The sequence below is a fragment of the Anolis sagrei genome, chromosome 1, assembly GCF_037176765.1.
Source record: "Anolis sagrei isolate rAnoSag1 chromosome 1, rAnoSag1.mat, whole genome shotgun sequence".
In the NCBI taxonomy this organism is placed as follows: Eukaryota; Metazoa; Chordata; class Lepidosauria; order Squamata; family Dactyloidae; genus Anolis; species Anolis sagrei.
Window position 1 is genome coordinate 61127637 of NC_090021.1, and position 10897 is coordinate 61138533.

A 10897-nucleotide genomic window follows, 5' to 3' on the forward strand; every position below is an offset into this window, starting at 1 on the left:
GCACAGTAAGCATGGTGATAGCACCACTGTGGTGACATGTTGCAAGAAAGAAGAATGAGCATTTTCAAATAAGATCAAGGCACAATGATGTCATTAAAGTGCCCCGGGGAAATGGCTCATTGCCCCTTGCTCCACAAAATATGTCCCCTTAAAACACTAATTTTATTAGCATCTCATTCCCCAAAGTGATCAGCTGATTTCCTTGCCCACTCTATTCACCTGCCCATTTCAATAATATATTATTTTTCCCTTCAGTGCAGGCAGCCCCCGAGTTACAGACCTCCGATTTACAAACAACTCATAGTTGTAATTCGTATTGGTCTCTCAAAAGTAGATGTGACACATGTTGTGTGGCTTCAAGTTGCGTCCAACTCATGGTGACCCTAAGACAAAACTATAATAACCATGGCAAGATTTGTTCAGGGGTGTATTGCCTTTCCATTCCTCTGAAGCTGAGAGATTGTGATGTGCCCAAGGTTACCCAGGGCCCTTTCACACAGCCCTATATCCCAAAGTATCAAGGCAGAAAATCCCACATTATCTGAAGGTGGACTCAGATAACTCACTTCAAAGCAGATATTGTGGGATTTTCTGGCTTGATACTTTGGGATATAGGGCTGTGTGCATTAAAAAGTTGGTAAGATGCTAGGAAAAATGCATCATGAAGAAAGGCGACTATGAAGAAAAATGACATAATTTGTTTATGAAATTCTTTAAAAAATAGAGTTCAGATAAATGTGGAAACCTTTTGAAGAACCCTCTAATTACATCTTCTACAAATGTGTATGCCAGTTGAAGAAAGTTGACAGGAAGAAAATCAACTGATTTGAAATGTGATGTTTGATACCATGGACTGCAGAAAAGACAAATCAGTCTTCAACTCTCTTTGTAAGTCAAGATGACACAGGGCCCTTCCACACAGCTATATAACCCAGAATATCAGGCAAATAATCCACAATATCTGCTTTGAACTGGGAGAACTTCCACACAGCCCTATATCCCAGAATATCAAGTCAGAAAATCCCACATTATCTGAGTGAGGACTCAGACAACCCAGTTCAAAGTATATATTGTCGGATTTTCTGCCTTGATATTCTAGGATATAGGGCTGTATGGAAGGGCCCTGGGTTATCTGGGTCCACACTGCCATATAATCCAGTTCAGTGTGGATTTTAAACAGAGCAGTCTGAAAGTATCATGTGACTGAAAATATGACTGTTGGAAAAGATGATAATGCTTAATAGATTGGATGGCAATCAGAAAAGTGGGAGACCTGATGGGAAGTCTGACTTGGCCACGGTGGTCCACGCTCTGGTTACATCCCATATAAACTACTGCAATGCTCTCTATGTGGGGTTGCCTCTGAAGACTACCCGGAAGCTACAATTAGTCTAACGAGCGGTAGCCAGATTACTAACAGGAGCGGGGTACAGGGAGCACACTACTCCTCTGTTGCGTCAGCTCCACTGGCTGCCAATGAGCTTCCGAGCACAATTCAAAGTGCTGGTGCTGACCTATAAATCCCTAAACGGCTCTGGCCCAGTTTACCTGTCCGAACGGATTCTCCCCTACGAACCCTCAAGGTTGTTAAGATCTTCTGTAGGGGCCCTGCTCTCGGTCCCACCACCTTCGCAATCGCGCCTGGTGGGGACGAGGGACAGGGCCTTCTCGGTGGTGGCCTCTCGGCTGTGGAACTCTCTCCCAATGGAGATTAGATCTGTCCCTTCCCTCCTGACTTTCAGAAAGCTAGTAAATCCTGGCTCTGGGACATAGCATTCTCAGAATGATTAGCGAGTCAACCACACTGGTGGATGGTGATGAATGTGATTTTATATTGACGATCTGGTTTTATGTATTTATTTGGTTTGTATTTTAATGTATTATGATGTTATTGTGTTATTAGTTTATTTGTGTATGGATTTTCTGTTGTTAGCCGGCCTGAGTCCCGCTTTGGAGGTTGAGAAGACTGGGTTATAAAAGTTCTAAATAAATAAATAAATAAGACCACCCAATGAAGAAACCCATAATCCTAATTTTGCAAGGTCTGAGCAAGGCAGTGATGACTGCGGACCTCAGGGATCTCTCATTCATAGGGTCACCATAAGTCAGTCAACTTGACAACAAATAACATCACATCAATTCAAGCACAAATAATCTTGCTGTTATCCTCTATCAGTTTGAATAGGCTTAGACTTTAGTTTATTGCCCCCATAACCATACTTACCTCCTGTTTTTGTATAAGTTTGCAAAAGGATGAGGTTATTCATGCATGAAGCATGCAAACTGAATGCTGCAAATCTAAGTAGACCCCCAGGGGCAGAATTTGGCTCAGAAAGGAAAAGATGCATATGTATGGAGAGGAGAAAAACAATAACTCCCAGCAGGGCTTTCCCAAAGCAACCATTTTTAAAAAAGGCTTTTTGCCCCTTCTTTGCCATAAACTAAAACAGCTGTTGACATTTTCCTATGGTGATAACAGACTGCAGTCTGTCAAGTTTGAAATTTAGCCAAGAACTTGCACTACGTAATGAGGGTAAGTAAACTGATGTCAGTGTAAAGGTCAAAAATCCCTCTTTCCTCCCTCTTCGTTGCACAGCAGTGTATCATGGGGCAGACATTACTTCATAATAATGGCCCCATCCACTTTACAAAGGACAAGACTTTATCTGAAGAGAGTTCTCAAAACATGTTTTCTGTCTGAATAGAAGTCCAGCAAGTCTGATTCAAATACGAAGACCCATAACAAGGGAGAAACGGGAACTGAAATTGCTCGTCTGCACGTAACCTCCAAAAAAACCAAAAAACTGGCGAGTACACATATATCCCGCTGGTCATTCTTCCTTACAATGGTGAAATGTATTGTATTTCTATTGAGACTGTAGTCATAATTTCTAATTTTCAACCTATGCTTCTAAATTAGAATATGTAAATTGCATGCTGATATGTACCTCTTGTCTTTTCTGGTGATTTATTTCCTTACTCTTTGTTTTGTTTTTCCTTTGGTGATGTTCAAATGACCATCTAATCCAGTGTTTCTTAACCTTCCTAATGCCGTGACCCCTTAGTATAGTTCCTCATGTTTTGGTGACCCCCAGCCATAACATTATTTTCAATGCTGTTTCATAACTGTAATTTTGCTACTGTTATGAATTGTAATGTAAATATCTAATATGCAGGATCAGGCATGTAGCCAGGGTGGGGGGGGGCTCGGGGGGCTTCAGCCCCCCCCCCCCCCGAAATTTTCATGGTGGTTCGCGAAAAGGCCTTATTGGTGCATTATTTAAACTGTTATGTTTATTCATATCATGATCTGATCACCCTACTCAATATATCCCATATGCATGGGGGTATTATTGGGGTAATGATACAAAAGGTTTGCTAGGCTAGACCCTCTTTCACTCAGACTCAGCCCCCCCCCCGAAACTCAGCCCCCCAAAACCCCCCCTGAAAAAAAATCAGCCCCCCCCCCGAAACGAAATCCTGGCTACGGGCCTGTGAAGGATGTATTTTCATTTACTGGACCAAATTTGGCACAAATACCCGATACGCCCAAATTTGAATACTGGTGGGGTTAGAGAGGGGATTGATTTTGTCATTTGGGAGTTGGAGTTGCTGAGATTTATAGTTCACCTACAATCAAAGAGCATTCTGAACTCCACCAATGATGAAATTGAACCAGTCTTGGCACACAGAACTCCCAAGACCAACAGGAAATACAGAAAGGGTTTGGTGGATATTGACCTTGAGTTTTGGAGTTGTAGTTCACTTGCATCCAGAGAGCACTGTGGATTCAAACAATGATGGATCTGGACCTAACGGCATAAATACTCAATATGCCCAAATGTCAACACTGGTGGAGTTTGAAGAAAATAGTCCTTGACATTTGAGAGTTGTAGTTGCAGGGATTTATCGTTCACCTACAATCAGTGTATTCTGAGCCGCACCAACGATAGAATTGTTGCCAAACTTCCCACACAAAACCCCCATGACCAATAGAAAATACTGAATTTTCTGATGGTCTTTGGCGATTCCTCTGGCACCCCACTTGTGCCCCCCCCCCCAGGGTCCCAACCCCCAGATTGAGAAATGCCGATCTAATCCTTCATCTATGTAACATCGTTTTATCAGAACAATCTTTTGCTGTGTAAGAGGACAAAGGCTTTTTGGAGAAAGGTGAGAAAAAACAACATTTTACATGTAAACGGGGTCCCAGCCAAAGGTCACACCTTGTCAGATATTAAGTCTGATTGAGGGGATGTTTTAAAACCATGAACATTGCCCTACAATATTAAGCCAATTTCACTTTACTATAAAAAAGTATTTTAAAAATTAAGATAGAGAAGTACACATTGGGGTTAGAGGCACAGGATCCCTATGAAAGTGAGAAAATTGCATACAACATTCCTTTAACCTGAAGAAATACCTCTCACATTTCGATCCTCCAGCACAATTCTACAGTCAACTTCCTCCCAAAGTGAACTACAGAAACATGTTGGAGAACCTTAAAATGCCTACATAAATGTTTTCTTTAGGAATCTAGTTTCCAGTACAAATTGTGTTTATTCCCTGACTCCATCCTCACTTGCCTATTTTAGGTACAACTTTGATAAAATCTTTTAAAATCTGAAAATGTGAAGGGAAAAAAGGGAGCAGCCCCACCTAGCTACTTTTTCCCTGCAGTCTATGTCTGACTTCAATCTTAACATTAGAGGAAGAGAACAAAATTGGGGGTTCTCTTCCTACTGATAATGTCTAGTTTAATCCTCCTGACATATATGGGTTGTCCAGCTGCATTTTAACCGGAGCACCTTCCAGAAGCAACCCTATGATGCCACCATCAGGATGGCCAGAGAAATGACTTGTGATAGAATTACAAAATCTGGGCTTGCCCACACAGCCCTATAACCCAGAATATCAAGGCAGAAAATCCCACAATATCTGAGTGTGGACTCAGATAACCCAGTTCAAAGCGATATTGTGAGATTTTCTGCCTTGATATTCTGGGATATAGGGCTGTGTGGAAGGGCCCTGGGTTACCTGAGTCCACACTGCCATATATCCCAGTCCAAAGAATAAAATGTGGGATTTTATTCAGCTGTATGGAAGAGACCTCAGACAGAAGTGTTGGTAAAAGTGTTGTTGTTAATAAAAGCCATTTTCATGTATGCTTTTCCAAGATATAGTAATTTATCTAAACTGGTGTTATATGTAGTCAGCCATATTTTCAAGCTATGGGGATTTCAATGACAATCAAGTGCTGGAGTTTAGCCCTGATGTGAAAATTATGTTTGGATGTGTTTTGCCTTCTGAAAATGTCAAGGCCAACCTCACATTGTGAACATATTGATTAATGTTGTTCTATCATTGCTGGGCTTGCAAAGTTAATTTTCCAACTGAGGCAGGAGTAGCAGAATTGTCGCTTTCAAAGGCACGTATTGACAACAACCAAAGCAAAAACTGGGCAGCATCCAATGAAATCCACAATAAGAGCAAGAGGGATGTCTAGGGATAGTCCAAAGATAGTCGTTTATGGGTAGAAAAGTCCAGTGCATTTCACCCTGTGTTCTAGAAGTCTTTCTCATGATGTATATAAAATAATAATAAAAACATAACTATATAGTATCACATTGTACAATCTGTTTTTTTACTTTAGCCTATGCATATTTTCCCATCATACTTAAGAAATTTCTGAACAAGAAATCCCTAAACTGTTTACTGGACATATGAAAACATGTGAACAAAGCCTGAAGGTCTTGTGAACAGGAAAAAATATAGATAACATTCAAGGGCAGATGGATTCAACTGAACCAAAGAGAAGGGGGTGATCTACAAATTCTAGAATATTTCACAAAAGTGGAAAGAGGTCAAGATTGTCATACAGTCCTCCAAGGACCTAAACTTTTAATTTTCTGATCCACATGTGGACAAGCAGCAGTTGTGGGATGAAATATGGACCACAAAGTAAGGACTAATCCCTCTCCCAAATGTAATTCAGCCAGAATGAATTGAACTCCAGACAAAAGACAACTCCTCTGGCAATGCCATGAGCAGCATCAGGACAGGAGACTCAGATTATACCTTAGAGAAGTGGGAGAGATTTTCACCATTCCCACTCCACCATAACCTGCAAGAATCTCAACACTAATAATAGCATCTCAGTGGGGAATCACTAAGCAGTGGAGGAGGTTTTCACCTCTCAAACAACAGAGACTTCTGTTTCCCTACTGCTAACAGTGGGAATCAGAAAGTGGGGGGAATAGTAATTAATTTATAGTAATGGTTTCCAACCTTTAGTCTTCCAGATATTTTGGACTTCAGCTCCCATAACTCCTAACAGCTGATAAACTGGCTAGGATTTCTGTGAGCTGAAATCCAAAACACCTGGAGGACATAAGACTGGGAACCACTGATTTATAGCATCAGTTTCTAAGATTTGTGTAAAAGAATACATGATTACAATCTGTACTCTTAAATAATTATTCTTTTTTTTTAACTTTGGGACTCAAAGCATTTTACAATAAGCTAAAAACATACACAGCTACAAATTCAAAAAATACTTATTAGTTTATAGCATCAGTGTCTAAGGTCTTTGTAAAATGGTACATGGTTGTGATCTACAGCCTAAAGATACATCTACAGAGACCATATAATGCAACTTGAATCTGGCTCAAAAATGCACCTCCAAACTATGGACCTGATCTTTCAGAGGCATGCTGCAAGTCGTCTCTGGTTGCTTCTGGATCGAGAGAATCAGCCGTCTACGAAGACATTGCCCAGGGGACGCCCGGATGTCTTGCAATCCTGCGAGGAGGCTTCTCTCATGTCCCCCTGGGCACACAGAAGACTGGGCGACTTGGAAGGCGCTGAACAGACTGCGCTCTGGCACCACGAGATGCAGAACCAATCTTAAGAAATGGGGCTACAGGGTGGAATCCACGGCATGCGAGTGCGGAGAAGAACAAGCCACAGACCACCTGCTGCAATGCACCCTGAGCCCTGCCACATGCACAATGGAGGACCTTCTTGCAGCAACACCAGAGGCACTCCAAGTGGCCAGATACTGGCCAAAGAACATTTAACCAACTACCAAGTTTGCAAAATCTGTGTGTGTGTGTTTTTTTGTTTTTTTTAATCTGTGTGTTTGTTTTGTTCTGTTAGAATTGTAATACAATGGTATGGTTGCTGATGACACGATAAACAAATAAATCTTTCAGAGAGAGAGCAACCCCTTACAGAGCAGACTATGTCTTAAGACTTACTATGGCAAGAATAAGAGGACATAAGAGCAGGCTTTCTTGGCGGCTGCTCCCAATTTCTGGAACTTGCTGATAGAAAATGAATTTCCTTCTGCAAACAAGAGACTGACTTTTTATTCAAGCATGCCTTTGGCATATAAACTAGTTTGCTGTTGAAGGAGTTCAATGGAATAGGTACTGGCTATGTCTTTCAATGTTCTATTTTAATGTTATGATTTTAATCAATACTTATTGTTAGCTGTATTGTCAAGGTGTCTTTGATGTACTTTTTACTTCCAAGGCAAGGCATGTATGAAATGAATACATTTGTAAATAACCTATTTGTGAATAGAGTTATCTATGTGATTGTGGTACAGTAGAGTCTCGCTTATCCAACATAAACGGACTGGCAGAAAGTTGGATAAGAGAAAATGTTGGATAATAAGGAGAGATTAAGGAAAAACCTATTAAATGTCAAATTGCGTTATGATTTTACAAATTAAACACCAAAACATCATGTCTTACAACAAACAGACAGAGAAAACAGTTCAATACACGGTAACATTATGTAGTAATTACTGTATTTACAAATTTAGCATTAAAACATCTCAATGTATTGAAACAGCTGCGGACCCAGGCAGGAGGGAGACTACGTTGGATGATACAGAATGTTGGATGAAAGAAGGTTGGATAACAGAGACTCTACTGTAATTGTAATACACAAGAAGAAACAATTCTATATCCTCCATATGATTTCATACTAGAAAAAGGTCAGCTCTCAGATCAGAGGTATTTCTTGAAGAAATATGGAACACAGATAGTAGCACTTTGCTGTGGAATAATCTCTGCCAAAAAAAAATGTTTTAGCCTATCCATTTAGTTGTTTGAATTTCACCAAAATAAAAGTATAGTGGTGGTGCTCCATGCCAGGACTTCTTAAAGTTTTGCTTCTCGTGACCTCTTTCCACCCAAATTATTTTATATGCTCCAGGAATATAGGTATATATAAGATAGGTATAAAATCAAACACTGATGATAATAAATCAGAATTTTCAAGGCTTGCTAAACAGGCCGATTTTTCTTTTTGTGACATACAGCTGAAGCATTTGCTTCAAAGTCCACTACAAACACTGCATGGTTTTGTTAAGATTGGTGCAAAAGTGTGGCATTCAGAAACCTTTCCCTTTTGACAACAATGAATCATGGGGACCCCATTTGGGGTTGGACTGACAGTTTAAGAAGCAGTGCTCTATACAGCACTAGGTTAAACCAGGAAGCTCTTAAACATCTTTATCTGCAACAGCTAATGCAGTCTACAAGTAGGACACAATGGCAACAGCTCTCTCCTGCAGTCGCTCTTTGAATTCTCTGTCCTACTGAACTATTTTCTTGTGCTGCCCCACATTTAATATTTTCATACTCCTCTTACAGTTGCAATTTTTATTTTATGCTCGACTCCATACAAAAAGTCATGGCTTTTTGGTAGACACTGACAATGCCTATAGCTATATCTGTGCCCAGAATATGGTCTGGAAGTAATATTTGTTAGGAAGCAAAGAACTAGTTGGAATTGGTAAGAAGGGAGTACCATGTATGCTGAAGTATAAGTTGAATACATGTATAAGCTGTGGACAGATTTCGGGGCCAAAATTATAGATTTTGAGATGACTAGTGAATAAGTCGTGGGTCATTCTGTGAAATGAGGAAAGTGCCACCTTGGCTAACATTTTACAACTCTGGCATTCAAAAGGCCCAGAAGATTAAAGGGGTTAGTGCTTGTTTTAGGTTCCTCCAGAATGGGCCACGCTCTTGCCTTTTGCCCCTCTACTCAGAAAGGACTAGTATTTTAATAAGAGTCAAGTAAGATATACAATAATTACATTGCCCTGTGGATGTGACCCAGATTTTGGGGTTGATTTTTACTGTCTGTGCCCCTGTTCAGAAGATTTCACCTCACTTTCTGTCCCTATGATAAATGGATTTTGAAAAATGTGGAGAATATAATTTTATGAATGGGTTAGTGTCTCAACTTGGGGACTAACAAGGCAGGGCTATCTGTTCCCTGAGGATTATTGTCTTTGTGATTACCCAGTGAATAACCCATCAGGTGGGTCTGGTGCCCATGCCCATTTCTGACCTTACAAATATGCTGTCCCGAATGATGGGATTAAAGAATCCATTACGGGGAAATGGCATTCAGGAAAAACAGTGGCAGAACCTTCCAAATGTGTTGTCGAAACATCAGGAGAGAATGCTTCTGGAACATGGCCATATAGCCCAAAAAACTTACAGCAACCTTCCAAATTTCAGGAAGGGTGCCAGGTGATCGCAAGTCCTTATGGCCACACAAAAGGTTAGCCCAATTCAGGGTCCGGTCATCCTTTGTGAAGTCTGGAATCAATAGAGATGGATTGATTCAGAAGATGATGGGTGCTTGAGTCCTTTGTTGAGGTGGAGACCAGGGAGACACAAGGGGAATCCCAGGTCAAGGCGTGCCAGTGAAAGGTCACCAATGTCATGGTGGTGGCTTCATGGATCCAAAGGTATTTTATGAAATTATAAAACACAAAATATTACAACAAACACACATAAGCAATCCTTTATTGCCTATTGCCTGGGTTTTTCGAGTATGAAGGCAGTGAATCCTCTGGAGCTGGCAGCTGTTGCAAGTCTTCCTCCAGCAAGCCATCGGGACTCAGGGGTTCAGTTGGTGATGTTTGAATCTCCTGCCATGGTCCAAATGAAGACTTTTGCTGAGGTGAGGGATGTCTTGGCTTGACATCAATACGGCAAAAATATTAAATATTTAATTAAACTGCGAATAACATTGTAAAAAAATGTGCTATATTAGGTATTACTCCTAACCATTTGCAATTTTCACCCCAGGTGTTCAGTATTTGTAAATATCTTGAAGTAGTCCTTGCCTTTGGCAGCAATTTCCATACAAAGGTCTATGTAAATATTAATATATGTGTAGGACTTGCTTCTGTTGCCAGCTGTGCTGTGGTTGCTTAGGGTGAAAGCAGAAGACATGGCAATCAATAATATAAAAATACAAAGAGGATGAACAGATACAGGAAACAAAGGACGAAAAGAGGATGTGCTGCATTTTAAAAGAATCAGTGCAGCCTTCAGAAGCAGTTGGGACCGCAGCCCTCAGCATTCCTATATTGGCTATGCTGGGTGCTCCGCAATGTTTGGAGATGTCCCAATAATTTTGATCTACAACCTGTGACATCTTCACGTATTTTTTTAATGTCAGGAATGATTTGAGAAACTGCAAGTCGCTTCTGGTGTGAGAGAATTGGCCATCTGCAAGGACGTTATCCAGGGGACACCCAGATGTTTGATGTTTACCATCCTTGTGAAAAGCTTCTCTCATGTCCCCACATGAGGAGCTGGAACTGACAGATGGAGCTCTACCTGCTCTCCCTGGATTTGAACCTCTGACCTATTGGTCATCAGTCCTGCCAACCCAAGGGTTTAACCCATTGAGCCACTACAATGATAATGTGGGATTTCTAGTTTCCCAAGGGCATCTAATCGTTTGCCTCCTCAGACGCATCTATAGTCTAACGTCACACCACTTTAACTGACATGGCTAGGGTTGTGCAATGGGTTAAACCCTTGTGCTGGCAGGACTGAAGACCGACAGGTTGGAG